The sequence below is a fragment of the Plutella xylostella genome, chromosome 3 (genome assembly GCF_932276165.1).
Source record: "Plutella xylostella chromosome 3, ilPluXylo3.1, whole genome shotgun sequence".
NCBI classification, from domain to species: Eukaryota; Metazoa; Arthropoda; class Insecta; order Lepidoptera; family Plutellidae; genus Plutella; species Plutella xylostella.
Window position 1 is genome coordinate 1,118,292 of NC_063983.1, and position 26,318 is coordinate 1,144,609.

Consider the following 26,318-nt stretch of genomic DNA (forward strand, 5'->3'; position numbering starts at 1 on the left):
AATGGCAACAAACATTTGAAGGGTAGGGCCAGTGTCAGCTGTCTTCAGAGAACTTAACAGACGCCTGTCAGTGGCCACACACTCCTTTTGTCATCGCTGTTGTTTTGCCTGGTGTTAATGTGTGACAGTGTTCTTAAAACTATCTTAATTTTATTGGTTAGTTCTTATACAGATAATATTAATTCATGATATACTATACAATACCTACATATCAAAACTATACAATACATGCTATATACTATACATAACAAAACTATAAAATACATGCAATACGGTTTGGCCGTCAATATAAAATTAAAATCAAAATTCTCCTATTCCGCTCCATTTTGCGTTGCCAAAAGCCTTGATTGCTGGGCAACGACCTCTTTGTCCCGATTTTTTATTGCCATCTTTAGGTTGTACTCGAGGATCCGTTTCTTCGGTGCTGTTATTGCCGTTTTAGCGAGGTTGCCGATAGCGTCCTCGGTGTCATCCGCATAGTAGGTGCAGGCGGAGGTGTGCCTCGACAGCGCCACTACTGCGTGAGGTATGCTATCGTGCAACTTTATTTTATCTTTTGTTTTTATGATAATGACGGATTCGTACGTCAATCCCTGTGCTTCGTGTATGGTTAAGACGCGTGATCCCGTTCCTTCTCCAAACCCTTGGCTGGTCAGGGTCTCTTTTTCTTCCTGTGTATGCGTCAGGAATAGAGTGTTGGTTTGGGATTTTGGAATTGCTGCGTCTGTAAACCTTTTCAGCTGCAGGGATTGGATACGCGTTGTGGCTGCGTATATGCCTGAGTATACTTCTCTTAGGGCGTATGCAACATCCATGGGGTTTCTGTATGAGCACAACAGCTCCTGGGTGATGTTTGCTACCAGTGTTGGGCGACTGTACCTTAGTTCGAATAGGTTCTCTCTGTCTATGTACGGTAGCTGGTTGATGTCTCCGATTAGAGCAATATCACTGGCACGGGACAGGCGGGCGGCAATTACGATTGCCCCGAAATGGTTCATCAGGGCCTCGTCAATTATCAGGCGTTGGCATCCGACATGTTCTCTAAAGCCGTTTACTAGGACTGATGCCATCGTACGTACCCTAGTTCTAACCATGTCCCCGATCCTATGCGCTAGCCTGTTTCGTATATCGACGGCCGCCTCAGTTGTCGTGGTGATAATGGTGTCTTTGCTCACATCGAAGTTATTTACCACCCAGGTTGTCTTCCCACATCCAGGTACCCCGTTCACCCAAGCGATGGTGGGCATCGTCCAGCTATTCCAGGTAGCGTTAATGGTTTCCGCTTTTGCTAGGATTTTGTCCTCTAGCATAATCCTGGTACACTGAGCTACGACCACCATTTGGTTGTTGTGTGGGAGAGTGAGTTTCGGGATGTTGCGTTCCCAGGGCACGAATCCGCATTCCTCGCTATAAGCCGCCATATACGCTCCAGTCATTTTGCCTCTGAGGACTTGGCAACTACTGTTATCGTATATGCAGGCTTCGGCCTCCTCGAGTAAAACTTTTAGCCGGCTTTCGTTCTCTTGCCTCTCGTTCTCGGTCTGCATGATCGTTTTGCAGGACAAGAGATTTACCTGCTTTGTGGCGGTTGTAATTGCCATAAATTCGATGGCGGCATTCTCTAGATGGTCGTTTGAGGTGGTAGCTGTTTTCAGCTTCGGTGGGACCACCTGGCCCATATCCGCTCGAGTAATTTTCCTCTGGGCAAGCCTTTTTCCAGTTTTAGGTTCTCTGGAGATTTGGCGCCTCTCGGGTGTCCTCTGTGGTTTTCCTATAAGGCTTGAGGCAGCTGCTTTAAAAGCCTGGAGGAACCCTTGGACACGCCCTTGCGATGTTAAATTGTGCATCCTCCTTTCCATGTTCCGTTGTTCTGAAGCGGCGACAGCCCCAGCGGTCATCCTCTCCTGTAGGCGTTCAGATCCGGTGACCAAGTATTCGGCTTGTTGGTGGCAGTTGTCAATGCCCCTCGCAAGTATATGACCTTTGAGAAAGCTTAGATCTTCGCCTCTGTCCTCGTACACCACTATTTCATGATGTTTTGAGGCTTTTAGGCAACCCAGCTGGTCAACAATTTCGCCTTTCCTATACTCGATCACCATTGCGTCTACGCTTATTATCCTGGGGACGTTACTGTCTAGCGCTATCTCTCCAAGCTTACTGAGCCATGAGCATGCCTGAACGAACGGGGTGTCCTCGGCCCACTCGAATAGTGCGATGGTCTTGTTACGCCATCGCACTAGTCTGCAGGGCTGATTTCCCACTAGGGTTACTGGCAATGCGTCGTAGGCTTTACGCTTCATGGTAGCCTTCGATGTGCTCCCATTTAGGAGAGAGGCTAGGCCGGGTGATATGGCCACGCTCTTTCGCGCCCCTGAGATACAGAAGCTGATGCCGAGTCTTTCACTGCTTCCGTCCATGAACAGAGCCACGCTTCGGAGTCTTAGTCTAGCTTCTCCTTTTTCTCCACAATCCAACAGCTGATGTGTTGCTGTTTCTTTAGGAGTTGCTTGTGGTGGTGCTGTGATGGTTGTGACTGAGGCTTGATATACTGGTATTGATTGCGGGTCGGGGCGGGGTATGGTGCTGTTTCTCCTGGCTGCTACTCTGAAGACACGATCTGAATAAGATAGAAAATGAGGTCTATGCTTGGTGTCTGCCAGAATATCTTTTAATTCTGACTCCACCAAATTCCTGTCTATCAATGTCTCCAGATCTTGTCTTGCAGCAAGGAAACGGGGGCAGTCGAGAATTATATGCCAGACCGATTCAATGATGTTGGGGTCGCATTCACATTCTGGGCTTTCTTTGAGTTTAAATCTGTACAAATACTCTCCTATCCCCCCATGTCCAGTCAGCATTTGTACGTGAGCAGGGGTCAGTTTGGCACTTCGCGTAATCCGGTAAGCTTGGTTGACATCCGGTAAGAATTTACGCGTGACTGCTCCTGTACTGGATGTCGCATATCGGTCTTGCCATTTCCGGACCGATTCCTCTCTGATCTTTTTCCTGACATAGGACAGGGGGACTTTGTCATAGTCGTGGGAGGTGCTTTGTAGAGCTGCCGTTTTGGCGAGCTCATCGGCTCTTTCGTTCCCGGCAGTTCCAATGTGTGCCCTCAGCCAGAACATTTTTATCTCCCTGCCCTCGCACACGACCCTCGCAATGTTTTCCTTTATGCTTCTTGCCAGGGGGTGGCTCAGTTTCGGATTTCGGAGCAGATCGAGTGATGATCTCGAGTCGCTCAAGATGTTCACTTTGTTATCCGTACTAGAGCTCACCAGTCTTGTTGCCCTGTGAAGGGCATAAAGTTCCGATTGGAAGACCGTGCACGACGGGTGGAGACCAAAAGTCTCGGACAGTTTTTCTTTTCCATCCTCCCACCAACTTAGGGCGGCGCCGACTTTTCCCTCTATCTTGCTTCCATCCGTGAAGATTTGGGAACCGGTATGCAACGGGTTGGTGTTTTCAAAGAACTCGTAGTTGGTAGAGGTAAGTGTGGACGGATGTGGTAAGTCCAGGTACCCTACTTTCCGTTCGAGCTCTTTGCCTGGCGGGATGTAGTCGGTTGACAAAAGTTTTTTGGATTTGTACAGATTTGCTGCCTCCTGTATTCTGAGATCGAGAGGCAGCAATCCCGATAGTGCCAGTGCAGTAGTTCACCATTAAAAACACACTTCAGGAAAAAAATGGTGATAATAAAACCGGAGGTCGTTCACCCTTGTGATGTTCCGCACAGTGGGCGCAAAATAAAGTTGTCGCTAGAATATAAAAAAAAACAAACAGTTTTCTGTAAAATGTTGCTAAAATGAAATTACTTACTAAGGGATTGTATGACGCGCACTGTGAAAATAATATACTTTTTTATTCAAACCAAAACATATTATTGTGTAAATGAACAGTGTCTCTAAAGTTCGTAAATTTGGAATAGGCTGTACTTGAGTAATTATGCATAAAGAAGGTGTCCCCTGATTCTCAAACTAAGTAAAACCTGTACGATGAATATAATAAAGGGTGCTAAAAAAGGAAGTGACTAGGTGTTGTAAAAGTTGTCATGCTTTTTTTTACCTCTCCACTTCACGTCTTGTTTCTACAAACCCTTATTTCACAAACAACTAAACCTTTGTTCGTAATGTACTTCTATAAATACATTTTATTTTACACTCACGAGCAAAAAGTTCCATTACATGAGTGAATTAATAAATTATAATGATGCTTCTGTAAATTATATTAAGGGCCAGCTGAAAACCAGCGCTGTGGCTTCTTTGGCTCTTTTAGCACATGGTGAGCTGGTGCCGATTCGACGCTCTGGACAGCAACCTAGTTTGTTTGTTTGTACTATATTGTATTATTTCCTGTATTGTAAATTTTTTGTTGTATTCTTTTTCTTTATTATCTATTTTTGTTATTCAATGTGTCAAATAAATGTTTTCTTTCTATCTTTCTTCTTTCTAAATGGTTTAGACTTGCATAATACTTGATAATATATTCTGCAATTCTACCAATGAATCAAAAACGCTTCAGCGATCAACGTGATGAGCGGTTTTCTATTTTAAAGCAATAACCGACGTCGTCTAACTCAATAACACGTTGCCCGCTGTGTGGCCGCTGTTAACCCTTTTAACACCACAGGGAAATATTCCCTGTTATTCCCGCGACATTACCTAATCGCCCTTCTAACGAGCGGGGAAAAGCTGGCAATTTATCGGGGAATTTTCGTGGGGATTTTTTTTGCATAATGATGTGTCGCGTCTGTTTTTTGAAAAACGGTGCGCTTTGCTAACGATGGCGGGACGACGCAGACAAATTATTTGTCCCTTTGACTTTAAAGAGCAAGCGGGGTTTAACCTGCCACCAAAAAGGGTGGTGGTGAGCTATACTATAATTTGCATGTCTTAAATTTGTAAAGCAGGTAGGTTTTTTATGTTAAAAGCTATGAATAACGAGACTAATTTGATTTATGATATAGTGATGATGTTACTTACAAATTTGATTTACTTATGCTTTTGCGATGATGTTACTAATGTTTCAATCTGCATGTTATCCAAAAATGTTGATGAAAATTGCAGTTGCACATCATTATTTATACATTTTAATATAGTAATGATCGTATAGTACAAATTAATGTGTGCGTTATGTACATGTAGGGTCGCAGTTGCTTGTACATAATTCACTATCACCGATGAAGTGGAAGGCATGTCCTGTGGTTTCTGGTCTCTATCGCTTCGCGGTTGAACATGACAAGTGACAACCAATGATATAAGTACCTACATACAAGGCGGGCGAGATAACTAGACACCTGGGCAGGCCTGTGTCACTCCGCGCATGGGCGGCGCAGGCGCCAGCCTGGCGCCTGCCCCATCGATGGGGCAAATCTAGTCGGCTGCCGCAAGCGGAAGACGATACACGCGCGCGCTATTTGTTCCTATTTTGTACTAGTTTATAAATGTCGTATTTAGGTATTTATTAAAAATTATGAATAGAAAAATGGACATAAAAAGAAAAAAAGCAGCAAAAAAATACTGTGCCGTATTTAATTGCTTAAATACGGATCGTGATCCAAATTTTTTTTTTTTTAGATTACCAAAAGATGCTGACAGGTAAAACTAATCTAAGGGCGTCTTGCACAACAAAGTTAAATAAAATTAAATAGTTTGTCTCTTGCTCTGACAGTATAATGTCAGAGCAAGAGGTCATAGATTTAATTTTAATTAACTTTGTTGTGCAAGACGTCCTAAGTATTTTATTGATTTCTTCTACGTTCCTTATTTGAAATGAAATTAATCCGAACTACAAACCCTTTTTTTTCTCCACGTTGAACAAAGTCTATTCCAATTTTGTTTTCGTTAAAGTATTAAATTTACAGACACAACTACCTTCAAAATGCATTAATGAATCGATTATAAAATGTGCGCTGAGTGGGATTAGTGCTTAACGAAACTAACACGTTCTGTATCATAATATAAATTATATCCATAATATAAATTATAACGAAAAAAAAACATGTTTTCACAAAATTAAATGTTTTAGGTATTCATACACATTTTATGTACTTCAAAATATCTTAACTATGAAATTGTTATTGTTTTTACTGGTTATTTCCAATAGAAAAAAAGTTTGGAATAGCTTTGTATTCTAAATTCAAATTAATTTTGTTTTAAAACATGACATTCTTTTTACAAAGTCAGTCCGTTGCTTAGTAAACGTTGTAGTCTGTGGTGCTGAGGCAACCCTAAGGTGGCTTCTTTTTCAATGCGTATAACCACGTATAACTTATTATGCACCGTAGTCCAGTGAAATAAGGCGCATATTCCCTCAAAAATTAATTGGTAGGTAAGTAAATAAAAACGTGTGCGGCCGGAACGCGATCTAAATTAGATCTTATTGCTTATGGGATGGAGTCATATTTCTTTGCAGGCCATTGCGAAGATGGGCTTCTGTACCTGGTACTAGTTATTATTCTGTGACCTGGGTTAAATGACATTTGTCTTTAGTACTGAGTGCAAAAAAGTAATATCGATATTACCAAAAATATTTCTTTTCATCCTCTTTGCTATCAGTATTTTTATATAATTAAGCTCGGAAAAATAATAAACCTCGCCATACCGCGCAGTTTTAATGAACTAATTTTATAAAGAAAATTGTTGCGAGAACGTAAACATAATATACATGTAGCGCCCCTATATTTGAAATTATTCTGGTTATCAAAAAACCCGCATGCGAAATACCTGACTTTTGTTATATTGTAATAAAATTAAAAAGTACAGAAACTTTGGTTTCGGCTTAGTATACCCTTTTTGCTACAGCCTGTATAAGTCCTGGCTGTCCACGACACAGGCCTAGCCTAGTGTGGTAGCCCTTGTTCACCACCTTTTAATTTTTACCAAACACTGCAACCTATATTTTTTATAACTTTCATAATCTTTAGTTTGAATTTATAAATATTTTTTATTTTTTTCATTTAAAGTATTCAAGTTGTTACCTACTTGTTAAAGTAGTAACAAAAAAGTATGCAATAAAAATATTTATTGTTAATCGTCTGATAATTCTTATGCTAACGCTACAAAAGGACGAGAGCGGGGCCTCGCGCGGGGAAGAGGGAGTGGGGTAGATTTTTGGGCCAGGTGTCTAGAAACTTTGCGCGGGTTGTACAGTCCAACTATAAAGTCGTGAAAACGGAAGTGGATCCTAACTAATTGTTTAAGATCGTATTTTAATCGATCTGTTACATTTATTAAAGGATTTTTTTTCCCTGGCTACTCTACGAACCGGGTGTCAAAAAAAAAAAGGTGATTTAATTTATTTTAATATTACTAAATTTAATGTCTAATTACGTATAAAACTAGTGTTAACTTAAAGAATATAGTGTTATACAGCTTTGCAAATGAAGACAAGCCTTCAAACCCTGAAATAAAACACTTACGGGACTCGGATATTTGAAGCAGCGGCAACTGTCAAAGTTCGAATTTGCCAACGGATATTTATCAGGGGAGTATTGTTAAAATTACATATTTTTACTAGTATAATCATTTAAAATCATAATCACTAAATTATTTAATCATTATTCATTAGTTTGCTGCATACGTGAAATCTTTTTCACACTTCCTTAACCCACTTTTAGACTTTTCAAATTTGTCATTTTCAAACTTTGTTGTTTTCATTTCTAATTTTCAAACTTTCTATTAGCTTTTGTATCCCTTATTCCCTATTCTTACTATACCATAGTCTCCACCTAATAAATTGCTATTAGTACTTCATTGAATAATGATCAACTCATTGTTTTTTTTTTGCTTAAAGTTTACATAATTCTAAGTCAATAATACCACTGAATGCTTATTCATTTAAGTAACATTACTTATGCATATTACTCCCTCCCCACCCATAGTTTGTGTTCATGACTACATTGTATATGATAACTAACAAATAAGTTACCTTTTGATCATTTTACATAGACTTACAATATACTTACTTACTTAATAAGTAATTACTATAACCTATTGGTATCTGGTTTGATCAAATTATACCTAAAGAGGGTTACTCGTATTTTGTGTCTTGGATAATCTTCTTCTCAGTTCTACCTATCCAGATACTAACGGGTAACCCCGGTTGGTTTCAGAGATGTCAAGGATGATGACCCGGAAGGTGCAGAGCCGTGACCTGGAGATCCAGCTGAGGACAGCTTTGGAGGATCTCAAGGCGTCTCGTGACCTCTCAAGCCAACTGGTGGCAGAGCGGGAGGACAACGAAAAGGAATTTGATTCCGTTTTGAAAAAGAACACCCACTTAAAGAATGTCATCGCTGAAATGGACATCCAATACCAAGACTTACAAGGCAAATGTGATGAGCTGGAGATTGTACTGAGATCAAACACAGAGTGTCAGGATTTACATGTAGCTGCCTTGACAAAGATCTGCAGCCTGGAGCATCAACTGGCTGAAGTACACGCAGAAATACAGCAAATAAATGAAGCACATGCAAGCGAAGAAACAAATAAGACAATGGCATTGTACGATGAATTAGTCACCCTACATCACACCCCTATGCCAACAATAGACCTCACCACTCCAAGAAAATCAATCAATATCAAAGGTGCAAACAGGCTTAAAAAATATATTAAAATAAATAAATACATTAGGAAGTCTGAGCGAGCATTGAAAAAGTATAAGACGCACCTTCCATTGAAAAAGGATAGAGTGAGACTACAACTACTGGTAAATAAATATGAAGAAGAGTGTTGGTTCCACCCAACCAACACTCTATTCCTGACGCATACACAGGAAGAAAAAGAGACCCTGACCAGCCAAGGGTTTGGAGAAGGAACGGGATCACGCGTCTTAACCATACACGAAGCACAGGGATTGACGTACGAATCCGTCATTATCATAAAAACAAAAGATAAAATAAAGTTGCACGATAGCATACCTCACGCAGTAGTGGCGCTGTCGAGGCACACCTCCGCCTGCACCTACTATGCGGATGACACCGAGGACGCTATCGGCAACCTCGCTAAAACGGCAATAACAGCACCGAAGAAACGGATCCTCGAGTACAACCTAAAGATGGCAATAAAAAATCGGGACAAAGAGGTCGTTGCCCAGCAATCAAGGCTTTTGGCAACGCAAAATGGAGCGGAATAGGAGAATTTTGATTTTAATTTTATATTGACGGCCAAACCGTATTGCATGTATTTTATAGTTTTGTTATGTATAGTATATAGCATGTATTGTATAGTTTTGATATGTAGGTATTGTATAGTATATCATGAATTAATATTATCTGTATAAGAACTAACCAATAAAATTAAGATAGTTTTAAGAACACTGTCACACATTAACACCAGGCAAAACAACAGCGATGACAAAAGGAGTGTGTGGCCACTGACAGGCGTCTGTCAAGTTCTCTGAAGACAGCTGACACTGGCCCTACCCTTCAAATGTTTGTTGCCATTATAATTGTAAGTGTGACTGTGTGAAACAAAGAAAAAAAAAAAAAAAAAAAACAAGAAATGCACAACTGGGGGTTTTTAGTCGGTTAAAGGCCGACACTACCTGGGTCCCCTTCCCAGGTGTCTGTGTAGATTTTCCTCCAGGAGTGCAAAAAAAAAAAAAAAAAATTATTAATAATATATAGGTATATATATATAAAAGATAAAATATATATATTATAAGCTTCCACATTGAGTAGTGAGTAGTTAAAAGATGAAGACAAAAAACAACCAAACTCTCACAATATATTGATCTCTCAAAAAGGCACGGACATAAAGTCTGTGGAGTGATAATAAAATCTTTAAAAAAAAAAAAAAAAAAAATATGAAGAAGAGATGTCGGACTACAACCAGAAGCTCGCAGACAACAACCAGGAGTGCGAGTTCAACATGGCTATGCTACAGTCTAGGCTGGCCACATTGAAGTCTGCCCTAGACCAGAGAACTGTGGAGTATGAAAACCAGCTGCTGGTGCTGAGAAGTGTGGCCTTAGTTCGGGTTGAGATGCTGCCGGAGAAGTCTTCACCTGCTGAAGCCTGCACCGCATCTCCGGAGGCCACCACCACCGGACTCTCGGGGACCACCACCATCCTCCCGAGGGCCACCACCAGACTCCTGGCGGCCACCACCAGCATCCCGTTGGCCACCACTGGACTCACCACTGGTCTCTCGAGGACCACCACCGGACCCTCGGGGACCACCACCATCCTCCCGAGGGCCACCACCAGCCTCCCAACGGCCGCGCCATCCTCAGGGGTCATCCAGAGCGCATCGGCGGCAGCAGATGTTTTTCAGGCCTCCACTAAGAAATTACATAGGAAACCCACCTATGCTCAGGCAGCTAGTAGAATAGTAGGTAATAAGCAGTTACCTAAGATGTCACCCACTTCCTTGACAAGGCTTACTACAAGTAGTAGCAGTTCAAGCGAGGCCGAGGATTACAGCACAGTTGTATATTCCGATAGGCTTGGCAAGGATTTCGGGCACATGTTGGGTAATCATGTAAATGGAAATGTTGTTAATTATTGTTACCCAGAACTTACATTCGGACAAATAGTTGAATTGATTTCAGAGAGGTGACAAAACAACTATATTTATTATGGTGGGAAATAGTTTAGGGGTGTCAAAGTCTGACATACATAGAAGTTTTGCTATATTAGAAGGCCTTCCTGTTAAACATGTATTTGTTTGTGCATTTCCTTACTCATGCACACTGCCTGACAAATGCAATTATATGACATGTAGCCTAAATAAAATAATGTACAATGCATGTTGTAAATCTGAGTGTATCAATTTCTTTGATACTAATTTGTACGTAGATAATTTTAAATTGACTTGGGACAATTTATTTTTGTCCTGTCTGTCTTTTTAAAATGCATGTAAAAATAAGTAAATAACTGATGATCATAAAAAGTCTTAGCAAAATCGCACTCTTTGATGTCAGGACTTTATAGTTTGACTGTACAATACATTATGCTCACGACTGTAATCCCCGAAAGGGTAGTCAGTGGCGACTCGCAAGCGAGGCACCCGTTTTTCGCTGTACATTTGTACTCACGTAAATGCACTAAACGTGTTTGATTTTAGGAGTGAAGGTTAACGCATATACAGGGTGGCCCAAAGAGTGACGTCCAAAGGAAAATGTTTGATTCCTTAAGTCAAGGGGTAGCCAAATCACCCCCATGTATGTTCAGCAATTTTTAGGGTTACTTGGGTGGAAATTACCTAATTAGTAAATTGTTTCAGAAAGTTGAAAGATTCCTGTTATGTCATTACTAAGGAGTCTACTCCACTCCTCCACTGAGGTCAATTTTCGTAGAAAATTAGTTAAAAAAATCATAACTCCTAAACTACTAAAAATTGCTGAACATACATGGGGGTGATTTGGCTACCCCTTGACCTAAAAAATCAAACATTTTCCTTTGGACGTCACTCTTTGGGCCACCCTGTATATTATTTTGTTTATACATAGGTAGGTAAGCTTAAAAATCAGCGTCATAAAATGCATGCGTTTAATTGAAAAAAAAAACAGCTACATATTTTACAGTAAAGTTGTCATGACGAATAAGATATTTCTATATTAATAATAATATAATTTCTTTATTCAGATTACTAAGATCCAATTTTGTTAGTAGACATATTAAAATACAGTGTGTTAGTGAGTACTTAGAATATTTATAACTTAAAAACTATTATTTATTTAGGCCGACATGTTTGGCTACCCAATGTTTATACATTGGGCAGTCAAACCGGTCAACTATTGTACCAAGGATGGTGTTGGCGCTGTCGCGGGTCCTGCGGTAGATTGAGGCGATTCTTTTACGCACAATTGCATAAAAGTCGTCTGTATGCGCTTCTGCGAACATCGTTGACGCACTACAGTACCGCGGCAGCCCCAACAACATCCTGAACACATTATTGTACTGCACGCGCAGGGCGTTGTAGGTCTTCAGCGTATAGTTAACCCACAGGCTGCAGGTGTAGAAAGTTTGGCAATAAGCTTTGAATAATGTAATCTTTACTTCCTTTGAACACCTAGCAAACCTGCGGGCCAACATGTTGCCTCTGACCGCCATCGCCCTGCGCTCGCGCTCAATATCGAGATCATCCTTCTGGTCCTCAGATACAATGTGACCCAAGTATTTAAATTTTGCCACTCTTTTGAGATCCTTCCCGTTTAATTTTATTGGTGCTATATGTTTAGGAGTTTTATTACCGGCCGCAAAAACCTTTAACTCACTTTTCTTGGTATTGTATCTGAGTCCATGCCTCTCAGCATAGTTTTCACACATACCTATCATCTGCCTGAGCGAACTGACCGATGGGCCCAGCAACACCATGTCATCGGCGTAACTTATATTATTTATGCGGATACCACCTATGGAGCAACCAACATGCATGTTACTCAACCCCTCGATCAGCTCGTTCATATAAATATTGAAAAGAGTCGGAGAGGACAGTCCCCCCTGCCGTACCCCACATTTCAGTTTATATGTATCTGATAGGGATGATCCCCACCTTACATTATTCGTCTGACTCAGATACCAGTATTTGAGGATACCAGACACCTCTGCAGGCACACCCATCCTGTCAACTTTATCCCACAGAACATTATAAGCTACAAGATCGAAGGCTTTCGACAGATCCAAGAAGCACGCGTAAATTGGTGTTTGCCTATCTGTGTAATACCTAACTACGTGCTTTAAGCAAAGTATGGCGCTCTCGGTGGACAGTTCAGGTCGGAAACCAAACTGGGCATCATGGGGCTGGGCATGTCTACACAGGTGTCTGTTCAACAAACTGTCAAGTACCTTGGCTAATATAGTCGCTAGTGATATTGGTCTATAGTTATTTTTATCTGCAATATCACCAGTTCCATTTTTTACTATAGGTACCACTATAGTTTTCGTAAGATCATTAGGGAGGTAACCGTGACCTAGACACAATGTATAAAACATAGACAATACTCTAGGCAGATGGACACCAGCGAATTGCAGATGCTCAATGCTGAGGCTGTCGTGTCCAGGTGATTTACCGCGCGTCATTCGTCGGATTACTGACTCGATTTCTTTAGCTGAGAACCGTACCGTGAGTTCACCGTGGCATGCGCCAGCCTCAGCATCGCGCTCCGCACCCGCTGCCGTCACTGGTGAGACCAGTTCGGGGTCTATTTTAAAATGGTCTTTAAAAAGGTTTGCTACCTCGTTATGGTCACTTTTTCCATCAACTTGGTTCGACAAGGTAGGTTTAATATTTAAGCGCTTCGCAGATTGCCAGAATTTATTGAAGTTTTTACTTGAGCGATGTTCAGCTAATATGTCCATTTTTATTTGCTCTTGATTATTTTGGCACCACTTGACTCTAGACTTAAATATTTTTCTACTAGTACACATATCATCATAAACCTGCCCACTACTGGGTTTGCCTATTGAGATCCACCTGTGCAATTTATGTTTAGCATTTATGTGAGAGTCATACACATGCTTATTCCAGCCAACAAGCACTTTACTCTTCCTGCCTTTATTGCTACTACAGTGAGTGGTCACAGCCGCTTCCTGTAATATTCCCACAATATCACTATAAAATTTGTCTAACATATTCCTATGATCAATATTAGAACAAAATCTATCAGCACAGTTTTGAAAATATTCAGGAAAATCAATATACCTAAGCTTATTATTAGTTAGTACAGTGTATCTACTAATATCCTCTGGTTGTCTTTCCCCCCACTTAACTTTATTACATTGTGTACCACACTGAATAGTTTTAGATCTAAGCATATTTAGGTTACATATAATTTCTAGTGGTATATGGTCCGACCAGTATACATTGTTGTATTGCACTTTAATGTCACATATTGTTAGCCAGGCGGATTGAGTCACAACACAATGATCTAGCCATCTTCTGCTCCCGTGAGCCTCACTAACGAAAGTGTAGGTACCGGAGTTCATACCTAGCCAGTCAATATCCGAACACTTCCAGTTACTCTCCGCGCAAAATTCTAACAGTTCTGTACAAAAGGACTCACCAGGATGAGCATTAAAGTCTCCAAGGATGTACACGGACTTAATTAATAATAATTAAGGAATTAATGAATTTAATTATTTTTGTTGCATGATTTTCTATCTTTCAAATAAAACTTGGAACACCCTAACGGAATTCAGAATTCCAATATAAAAATTTCAGAGCATTTTATTGAAGGCAATGGAATGTTAACTGTAGACTGTAGGTAAGGTAAGCACTTAAATATTAAGGCTCGATTACTTCAATGATCGAAGACTTAGGGAGCTTTTCCACCAGAGATGTACTTATACTACATTGATATGGATGCGTAGGGGGATAGACACGTCTCTGTGGGAAAGGCTGTTGGAGTTTAGTTATTTGCTTGTAATGTAACGTACTTAGTAAACACATTCCTAACTGTCATACGAAACGTACGAAACACATTCATACGTCAAATGTCATCTTTCACTTTGACAAGCTGTCAATCACTCATCGCTCTCTTCCTTATATATACAGTGCCACAAACTTTTCTGTTCCGGTGACAGCTCACATAAATGTGTAAAATTTCTTAATTCTATAAGATTTTATGTTTGCACGTGTTGTTTATTCGCTCTTGCGGTGTTAATAAACCCATCTAATCTTTTACAATATACAATTCATTAGTAAGTAATGAGATATGGATCAATTTAGTTCACTTTCACCGGAACAGATAAGTTTGTCGCACTATATGCTCTCGTCTCTCAAGCTTGTAATGTGCTCTTGCCGTCTTTTAAATAAATCTAAGTGAATCTATAAAAGTTTGTTTGCTTTCCACCAAAATATCCAACAAAGGCAACCTAAAGGTAAGCGTACACCTATCGGTAGTGTACACAAGGTCAGAAGCATTATTACTATGAGAAAGTCAAAGTCAAAGTCAAAGTCAATTTTTTTTATTCATCGTACAAATATAAAATTTTCTGATGAAGATGAGAGGAGGGTCAGGTTTCTCTAGACCTGACCGTACGTTTCGGCCCAAACGGATTGTATGGGGAAACGGCGCAATGCCTTGTGTGAATTTATATACAAATAATACTACTGAATGCAATGAGTCCATTGCGTACGATACCGAAAGTTGCATTTCAGTACGACCGGTCTATAACTTGTGCAGATATATCCTGGTTCAATAATACTATCAGACACAAAAACGAGATACAAGTATAGCTGAACATAAAAGAGTAGAGAATAATTGAGGGCGTGGCAATCTAAGAAAGTGGCCACACTATTATAGTATAGAAAACGGACAAAAGTATCACGATACTTTAGCAGAAAAAATCAAAACGAGAAATGTTTCAAATATTTACTAATTATAAAATGCCACTTTTTGAGGAGGTTTATGTTAAGAGAAGAAATTAGTAGGGGAGAGGGGGGCAGTCTTGAATGAATTTCATTAAATCAAATCAACTGTAACCTTTATTTCATTGTGTATTTCATAATGTTTTTTTGCTCTGAAACACGTGTTGGTTATCCCATTATATAATTACTATAGGAGAAAAGTGATAGTATCACACATCGATATTTTATTACAGTTTTTTCTTGCCCAGGAAAAAGTTCAAATGTGCCCCGGCAATTCTTCTAAAACTGTGTTTACCGATTTTCCTGCAACAAATTATTTAATTGGTCAGAAAAGCAGTGACTTGCAAATTATTATGTCTGGGGAATTTATACCGACTCTTACACTGAGTTGCAGAAAGGATCTTTAAGTTAATGTCGGCATTAAATGTATTGTTGCCTTGCTTTGACAGTATACGGACAGAAAGAGACAGACATAGATTTAATGTCCACATTAGCTTAAAGTCCCTTTCTGCAACTCGGCATTACATATTCTTACACATATTTTTACAATAGGTACTCTAACACGGAGAGACCGACACACATAGACACCTACAGCTGTAAAACTTATCGATACCCTTTTTGAGTCGGGGGTTAGTAAAAAAGTATCTAGACCTGATGTTTTAACAACATTAGCATCCAGACCCTGATGTCATGTAACGTTTGACACTAGTATTTTCTAACCTCTATAAGAATAACAAATACTCATTGAAAGGCATTCTATTACATCAAAATAGTACTTTTTTACAAGAAATATAAGCAATGTATGTTAATGGTTAGAAATTAAGTACCTACTCACCAGTATAAAACGCTGCTCTTTCATAAACATCGTATATATTGACTTATACTTCTCCAGCCTCATTCTCCGCCAAACATCGTAGGTAAACGCTGTAAATCATCTGTCTAGCTTCGCTGCGAATGGTTTTATTCATTTTCACTTCGTGAACAAACTCAACAATCCACAAAACTCCAAAGTTAAGCAAAATTCGATTTGTTTATACAGGAACAGGGCGAGTTTGACATTCAAACCATAGAAACAGACCACAAATCACAAGTTTTTTTTTATTGCCAGGTTTAAATCTGTTTAGTTCCAAAAACATTAATCTCTACTCTTTTGTGTTCAGCTATATTCATGTTCCTTGCACTGAAATGTGTGAAACACAGAATTCTATTCTATTCTCTGTGGGGGTGTAAGTACCTGCACCTGGCTCCCTCGAGTGGAACCTTTGTGTGTAAAAACACAGAATAATAACGGCATCGCTTGACTATGGCTTCACTGAATTTATTCCTGATTCCTGTCAATTGAAAACGTTACTGGAAATACTCGTTTTATTCAAAGAATTCAAATATAATAACTTCCGCTGAATATGAAAGCGCGAATAGTGAATTGGTTATGTAAATTCAGAAATGTAGACAGATACATGTCCTACGCTTTTATGTCTGTTCTTATATTTTCTTTGGTTTGGATTGTTTTGGTCTTCTACCATACCATCGGAACTGGATTCCGTACCTTTGTAAATTAAACCTTATTCATGAAAGTATGTGTTTTTTTATCAAAAAACTTATATTGTCTGAGGGGATCATAGTACTTGTACCTGGCTTACTCTAATGGAACATTGTTCCTTCCTTCCTTGCTTAGAAAGCATGGGTCGTTTCCCACCACACTGCGGGTTGGTGGGTTCACACGTGTGCTAATTGTAGACTTATTTGCTTGTATACAACCAATATTGTAGACAAGCAAATAAGTCAATGCATACAAGATACAAAAGTTATCTGACAATTTCTAATAATGGTGTTCCATCCGTAGAATAAGGAATCGGATTTCATCTCTTCATTCCATTGCTTCATTCTATGTGCACGTCAATCTAACCTGTCCTTTTACTGTCAAATCAACCTCAACTTTACACAAACATTTTATAATTTTGTTTACAAAATTCATCACCAAATTCATTAAACCATGTTCAGTTCAATGCCCCCGTGTCAGAGGGAGAAAGGTTTAGAGAAACTGCTTCCCTACTTGTGTATATCAGCGGGACTGGTCGGGTTGCTCTGGGTCACTCTCAGCATTGTAGGTGTCCGATACAGGAGTGAGCTGCAGGCTTGGACTGATTTTAAATCATGGTAATCTGAAGGCCTAGCACGGGGGGCAAGACACGCCAGACAAGACGACCACATCGCGCGGCCTCGAGATCGAGCGTGACCGGGATTTTTGTCACACTTTTTTGGCGCGGCCTGCACCCTGTGCTAGGTATGCTTGTCATCTTATTTTAGTGTGATTTACTGTTGTAACTGTGTATATCTGTCTGTGGTAGAGTGACTTCCAAACGGCTGGACCAATTTTGTTTGAATTTTTTAGGTAATTTTATGTTACTCCAAGTGTTCTTCGCTATGTTTCTTGAAAATTGGTTCAGCCGTTTAGGTTTAAGGTTATCAGCTCTAACATTACTTTTATCGGCATAAAACATTAGTAATAAGTAGTTCATAAAATGCTTAAAATATGAAAAAGTTTTTTTCTTTTCACAGATGTTTTTATTTTATTGTGGAAGTGCTTTCAAATCCTGTCCTCCATTACTCTTTTAAGACTTCGGCATAAAAAGGCTATAAAATTTTAAGCTGCCTCCTATTTTCAGACTCAACAGAATTTAAGTTTTATTTTTATAGATACATAGTTACGGTGTCCTGCGCCTAAAAGTATACAGGCGGAGTTTTTAAAATAGCGAACTCAAGCTCACATGCTGCTCAAGCACATCCACATAAACACCACTGCTACACACATCACACACAACACGTCCCCGGATTTGTAACAGATGTAGCTGGTCCCTTCATCATCGCTATTTTAAAAACTCCGCCTGTATACTTTTAGGCGCAGGCCACCGTACATAGGTAGGTATTTTTTTAATGAAATCACACATTTGAGTAATAGCGGCCTGGATGCCTATTACCCGGATCTTTGAAAGTGAACGACAATTTAACTGAGTAGAAACCGCCTCCTCTAATTGGTCCTCCTAACGAAGCCTCCACGCACTGTAGTGTAAACCGTTTTTAGGAATCCGCTTTAAAATAAACAAATCTATTATACTTAGTATTTTTTTTAATGAATATGCAGCACTTTTCATATTTTTCTCAGCTACTTGTAAAAATTAGTCATATTTTTATGCTTTGTTGCAGGTAGACTGACGAGCTGTTCCACTGAAGAATACTTAGGTACCTACATACAATATTATTCGATGTGTTTTGTCACATAATGTTACATATTTTTGGTATTATTATAGCATGATGTTATCGAGAACCAAACTTATTCTTCATTATAATGAGTGATGCTTGTTATGTTAGTGTTTCAGTAAACCATTTTTCATTTTTATTTCGAAAGGCTATTTATTCTAATTATAAGTTAATTTAGCTGGTTAAAGGTCACAGCACATATAAGCGTAACGTAAACGGATTGCCTTTATTTTGTGCTGTCGTGGGCTCGAGAACGGACTGGTTACCAGAACAAAAGAAAGGCGATCCATTTACGCTGTGACCATAGGACTTGACATTGTAAATATACTCACGTGCAAAGAAACAGTTCCACAAACAGTTATTATTTATTATTATTATTTATATTGCAGAAGGCTGTATTAAGTATGTTTTTACCGTTTAGGAGTAATTTGGTGATTTTGTCAATGGAACTTTTTCATTGCCCGTGAGTGTAAAACATAATTTACTGCACCTTGAAGCCAACGCGACGCCGTATCAACACCGCCTCGACTCTAGCAGTGAGCGGAGCACCTAACTCGTCACTTTCCTTACCCATCACTGAGCGTTCCCAGTACTCAGACTATTCGTTACTAAATGAGTTTGCGGCGTATCGTTTTAATTCTAGCAATTCCGGGAAAAAGTAGGTATGTCAGCACCGCATCAACCTGATCACGTGACCACAAACGAGCACAAAAACAAAGCCAGAACTAATCGTTCGACTTCCTCCATCTAAAGACTCCATTGAGATCATTAGCAATCCATCTGCATTATCTGGGATAACTGGAAAACTTTCACAAACAAAAGGAACCAAATTTTTCATCACAAACTTTTAACATCACTTCTGTGCTACCCATAATAAGGTCTGAAATTGGAAATCGCTTTCAGGCCACTAATAACGTCCGGAAAGTTTTAACTCTATCCCCTTGTAATAGGGTCCAAGTTAGATTGTCGGTTAGAATAACGAGGTTGACTAATAGGACAGGAAAGGCTCCGATTTGCTAGCAGGTTAGTTCATCAACTTTTAACTAGTTGAGTTATTTAGTTTTATTAAATCGTTCATGGTGGGTGGTTGTTTTGATAGCTTCATTTAAGTTTGCTGTACTTTACCGTTAGGATAATTTCTGCTCAAAAACAATAATGGTGTCGAGAAATATTCTAGAAAATATTGATTTACTATTGAAAATATGAACAAGTTAAGTGTTGGTAAGTAGTATTTACTTTAAAGCAGCATAGATAGTGATTATTGACATAATTTTCACAGTTTATAACTAACGGGTTAAAGGAGGGTAGTCTTAGCGTGAAAGAGTAACAGACAGACAGACAGACAGACACAGTTACTTTCGCATTTATAATATTAGTTAGGATTAGGATAAATAGCCTTTCGAAAACTGAGCCTACGTACTACGCTTGCTATGAAATTGCTACGATGTTAGCGCTACGGCTACGACTTGCTACGAAAATGCTACGACCAGCTACGGTTCGTAGCACATTGAAGACATTCGATTGCAAACGGGAGACAGTATCATTATTTTATATGGAAAAAATAAAAGTCTTACATAATATTGTCATGGCCTATACCCTGCAGTGGGTTGACATAGGCTGATGATGATGAATATTAAATTTTCAAAACATAATATATGCCTGAAATTTACTGACTAACTACTTAAGTATTGTGATTGTGTGACATGGTATTTGTGGTTTTATAAAACAAAACTATCCAATTTTTATTTAATTCATAGAAAGCAAGATACGTTGACCTAAATTGATTAAAATTTAGAGCGATTATTTTGAGCGTCACTGAACTAGGCTGGATAGTGAACCCTGGCTTTAGTTCTATCTCCATCTATTTAAAGATTGGATGCTGAAAGTTTTGGATGGCATCCAGTGCTCATGCAACACTGTCTGACACAAGCATAACTGTTACTGTACCTGGAGACAGTTATTCTCCTAATATGCCTTTCTATCACTATTTGTATCTATCTTCATACATATGCTCACGACTGTAATCCCCGAAGTCAGAGGTGTCTGAGTCACCCGTTTTTTGCTTTTGTTATTTGTACTCACGCGATAGGTAGCGAGCCGTATCGCCGTTTTTATCTATCTTCTCTATATTTATGAAATCCTTTGTCCTCAATGACTGACAAAGAAAATCAACGCAAAGTCTAAACTAATGAATGTATCCTCATGAAACTTGCAAATATTGTTCTTTGTATAAATCTTATATCTCATATTTGTGCAATAAAGTATTAAATAAATAAAGTAGGCACTATTTTTTGTTGTAGAAAATCGGTTCTATGATTGTAAAAAAGTAGTATTTTTTTATGGAATACCTAACTAAAAGGTTTAAAAAGTAAACAAATTATGAATAACCTGATTGTACATAATTACATTAGTAGTAATCCTTAGATAATGTATTAAGCTCCTTACAAAATTATAAAACAATATTGGTCACAGGGGATATTAATTTGGATATCATACCCAATAATATTGACGATCGTGCCTCAACATACCTAGAACTTCTAGCATGTCATGGTTTACTCCCTGCACACGTAATACCCACCAGAGATAAAACCTGTCTTGATCATGCCATGATAAAATCCCGCCTAAATTCAAAAACACTAATTATAGACAATAGTCTTACAGACCACAATGGGACGGTATTCATTTCGATAGATCTAACGCACTACAATCCATTATCTAAAACTATGGTCTCAAAAGTAGACTATCAAGGCATCTCAAACGATATATTAAAAACAGACCTAGGACATGTAATGAAGTGTACAGATTGTGAAGAAGCTACTAATATGCTCATAAATTCAATTTCAACCATAATTAATAATAATACAACTGTAATAAACTTAACTAGGAGGAAAACTCCTTTGAAACCATGGATCACTGAAGGTTTATTGAGATGCATAAGAACAAGAGACAGAATGCATAAAAAACTTAGGTTAAATCCAGATAATATAAAGGACAAAGGCAGGGTTCTATGGACGTTTTGTACCACTATGGAAATGACGGGTTCCGTAATGAAAGTACCATGATTAGAGAGACACTGTACCGGTACACAAGTCAATTAATTACTAGATTTTTAGAAGCTGGGAGAAAAGAGAAAAACGGAAAAAAAGAATCTTTAAAATGTAGTCGCAATGGAACGTAAACATTCATACAGGAAGAATGGAACGTCAAGTGAAGTAATGTTTATGCCAAGTACTCTGTGATTTACGTCATAAATGTCTAGGTTGGATCTCAGTATAATGATAAAAATTGACAAACCAGAGCAGAAAAATTGAAATGATAAAAAAATGTGTCATGTCAACAACTAAACGTCAACACCATGTCAACACTTGAACAACACAAGACGAACAACGTGAATAATAATTTGATAATAATATGTTAGGTATATCAAGTTATATGTTTACGTTTAAATAAATACGGGACGTGCAACGTACATAATAAATATAATGATTTTATTAATATTATCGACTAGATCAGGTACTACTTTCATCATGGAATAATGTTATACTTATCCAACTTCTGAAGTTTTAAATTGCCATTCCGCAACAGGGATCTGCTATGCCATTTCGAAATGCTATATGTAAAGGTTCTACTATATGGGTATGCATTTGGCGAGTAATGTAATGAAATAAAATATACTGTTTAAAAGATCATTGTTTTATTTACATAACATAATTTGCCTGGAATCAACTTTAGGAATTTTATGTTCCTATTACCACTCTATTCTATTCTCTGTTGGGGTGTAAGTACCTGCACCTGGCTCTCTAGATGTGCTAAATCTAGATAGGTATGCAGGTTTCCTTCACTGTAAGTGTGATGGTATACATTTTAATTAAATTCAAAGAACACATTGGTACATGTCAGCGCCGGGATTCGAACTGCAGAACGCAGTTGCTCTTCTCATATTTGACTTAGGTATTTATCATCCTATGGTCATAGAAAATATTTTCAGGATTTTGCGTGTTCTTGTTCTGCTGCTTCTGCAGGTTCCTGATGAAGAAGTGGGACGGGAGCCTGCCGGGGAGGTGGAACAGGAACCGGGTCTGGTTCTCCCCTTTGTCACATTTGTTCTATATCTTCAGCAGTTTCAGCGGTATTCAAAATATTAAATAATTAGGTTAGGTAATGGCAAATGAAATAACATAACAACTGACAAGATTGACAAGCAAGATTCAGTGTTATTAGATTTAAATATTAAAAAAATGTCGATTATAGTGAATCGAATAAAGAGAAAAAGAAAATGGTTTACTATGGATAAAAGTCTTCAAGACTTAAATATAATGATATTTTATAAACCAAATGTACTAGTTTTGGCACAAATAGTACCAGAAAATGTAATTTATTGATAAATAAAATATCTTTTGTATTTAAGAATGTATCGATATTTCTATTCGATTACTTTTTTGCTCGGATTTGCTGGTAATATTCCGAGGTCTGGCACCACTGTTGTTACGTTCCGTTCTCTATATGTTTGTTTTTACGTTCCATTATCCTTAGATTTAAATATTCTTCATTTATCATTTTTTCTTTTCCCCCGACTTTTAAAAATATTGTAATTACTGAAAATACCTTATCTACACTGTATAAATAAATGGTGAAAACATGGTTCTGAAACGCTCCAAAAAAAAGGCGGTACGCCCACTGCCGTTCTCCTTTAAGTATTTCTTACCGTAGATACAGAAAGGACAAAGGCAGGGTTCTAAGGACGTTTTGTACCACTATGGAAATGACGGGTTCCGTAATGAAAGTACCATGATTAGAGAGACAGTGTACAGGTACACAAGTCAATTAATTACTAGATTTTTAGAAGCTGGGAGAAAAGAGAAAAACGGAAAAAAAGAATCTTTAAAATGTAGTCGCAATGGAACGTAAACATTCATACAGGAAGAATGGAACGTCAAGTGAAGTAATGTTTATGCCAAGTACTCTGTGATTTACGTCATAAATGTCTAGGTTGGATCTCAGTATAATGATAAAAATTGACTTCAACCAGAGCAGAAAAAATTAAATGATAAAAAAATGTGTCATGTCAACAACTAAACGTCAACACCATGTCAACACTTGAACAACACAAGACGAACAACGTGAATAATAATTTGATAATAATATGTTAGGTATATCAAGTTATATGTTTACGTTTAAATAAATACGGGACGTGCAACGTACATAATAAATATAATGATTTTATTAATATTATCGACTAGATCAGGCTACTACTTTCATCATGGAATAATGTTATACTTATCCAACTTCTGAAGTTTTAAAATGCCATTCCGCAACAGGGATCTGCTATGCCATTTCGAAATGCTATATGTAAAGGTTCTACTATATGGGTATGCATTTGGCGAGTAATGTAATGAAATAAAATATACTGTTTAAAAGATCATTGTTTTATTTACATAACATAATTTGCCTGGAATCAATTTTAGGAATTTTATGTTCCTATTGCCTATTCTATTCTATTCTCTGTTGGGGTGTAAGTACCTGCACCTGGCTCTCTAGATGTGCTAAATCTAGATAGGTATGCAGGTTTCCTTCACTGTAAGTGTGATGGTATACATTTTAATTAAATTCAAAGAACACATTGGTACATGTCAGCGCCGGGATTCTAACTGCAGAACGCAGTTGCTCTTCTTCTTCTTTGACTTAGGTATTTATCATCCTATGGTTCATAGAAAATATTGTCAGGATTTTGCGTATTCTCGTTCTGCTGCTTCTGCAGGTTCCTGATGAAGAAGTGGGACGGGAGCCTGCCGGGGAGGTGGAACAGGAACCGGGTCTGGTTCTCCCCTTTGTCACATTTGTTCTATATCTTCAGCAGTTTCAGCGGTATTCAAAATATTAAATAATTAGGTTAGGTAATGGAAAATGAAATAACAACTACTGTGACAAGATTGACAAGCAAGATTCAGTGTTATTAGATTTAAATATTCAAAAAATATCGATTATAGTGAATCGAATAAAGAGAAAAAGAAAATGGTTTACTATGGATAAAAGTCTTCAAGACTTAAATATAATGATATTTTATAAACCAAATGTACTAGTTGTGGCACAAATAGTACCAGAACATGTAATTTATTGATAAATAAAATATCTTTTGTATTTAAGAATGTATCGATATTTCTATTCGATTACTTTTTTGCTCGGATTTGCTGGTAATATTCCGAGGTCTGGCACCACTGTTGTTACGTTCCGTTTTCTATATGTTTGTTTTTACGTTCCATTATCCTTAGATTTAAATATTCTTCATTTATCATTTTTTCTTTTCCCCCGACTTCTAAAAATATTGTAATTACTGAAAATACCTTATCTACACTGTATTAATAAATGGTGAAAACATGGTTCTGAAACGCTCCAAAAAAAAGGCGGTACGCCCACTGCCGTTCTCCTTTAAGTATTTCTTACCGTAGATACAGAAAGGACAAAGGCAGGGTTCTAAGGACGTTTTGTACCACTATGGAAATGACGGGTTCCGTAATGAAAGTACCATGATTAGAGAGACAGTGTACAGGTACACAAGTCAATTAATTACTAGATTTTTAGAAGCTGGGAGAAAAGAGAAAAACGGAAAAAAAGAATCTTTAAAATGTAGTCGCAATGGAACGTAAACATTCATACAGGAAGAATGGAACGTCAAGTGAAGTAATGTTTATGCCAAGTACTCTGTGATTTACGTCATAAATGTCTAGGTTGGATCTCAGTATAATGATAAAAATTGACTTCAACCAGAGCAGAAAAAATTAAATGATAAAAAAATGTGTCATGTCAACAACTAAACGTCAACACCATGTCAACACTTGAACAACACAAGACGAACAACGTGAATAATAATTTGATAATAATATGTTAGGTATATCAAGTTATATGTTTACGTTTAAATAAATACGGGACGTGCAACGTACATAATAAATATAATGATTTTATTAATATTATCGACTAGATCAGGCTACTACTTTCATCATGGAATAATGTTATACTTATCCAACTTCTGAAGTTTTAAAATGCCATTCCGCAACAGGGATCTGCTATGCCATTTCGAAATGCTATATGTAAAGGTTCTACTATATGGGTATGCATTTGGCGAGTAATGTAATGAAATAAAATATACTGTTTAAAAGATCATTGTTTTATTTACATAACATAATTTGCCTGGAATCAATTTTAGGAATTTTATGTTCCTATTGCCTATTCTATTCTATTCTCTGTTGGGGTGTAAGTACCTGCACCTGGCTCTCTAGATGTGCTAAATCTAGATAGGTATGCAGGTTTCCTTCACTGTAAGTGTGATGGTATACATTTTAATTAAATTCAAAGAACACATTGGTACATGTCAGCGCCGGGATTCTAACTGCAGAACGCAGTTGCTCTTCTTCTTCTTTGACTTAGGTATTTATCATCCTATGGTTCATAGAAAATATTGTCAGGATTTTGCGTATTCTCGTTCTGCTGCTTCTGCAGGTTCCTGATGAAGAAGTGGGACGGGAGCCTGCCGGGGAGGTGGAACAGGAACCGGGTCTGGTTCTCCCCTTTGTCACATTTGTTCTATATCTTCAGCAGTTTCAGCGGTATTCAAAATATTAAATAATTAGGTTAGGTAATGGAAAATGAAATAACAACTACTGTGACAAGATTGACAAGCAAGATTCAGTGTTATTAGATTTAAATATTCAAAAAATATCGATTATAGTGAATCGAATAAAGAGAAAA

The 26,318-nt window shown here is 38.1% G+C and overlaps 1 protein-coding gene and 1 long non-coding RNA gene across 2 annotated transcripts in view; one reads left to right on the forward strand and one right to left on the reverse strand.

The window, feature by feature from the left end:
• The window catches only part of LOC105387045 (potassium voltage-gated channel protein Shaw), a 174,602-nt gene that overhangs the window by 35,801 nt on the left and 112,483 nt on the right, over positions 1-26,318 (reverse strand). The window lies entirely within an intron of this gene.
• Positions 17,193-18,714, forward strand: LOC125489043. The gene is made up of 2 exons (XR_007266695.1): positions 17,193-17,601; positions 18,522-18,714. It is a non-coding gene; the product is annotated as an uncharacterized LOC125489043 (long non-coding RNA).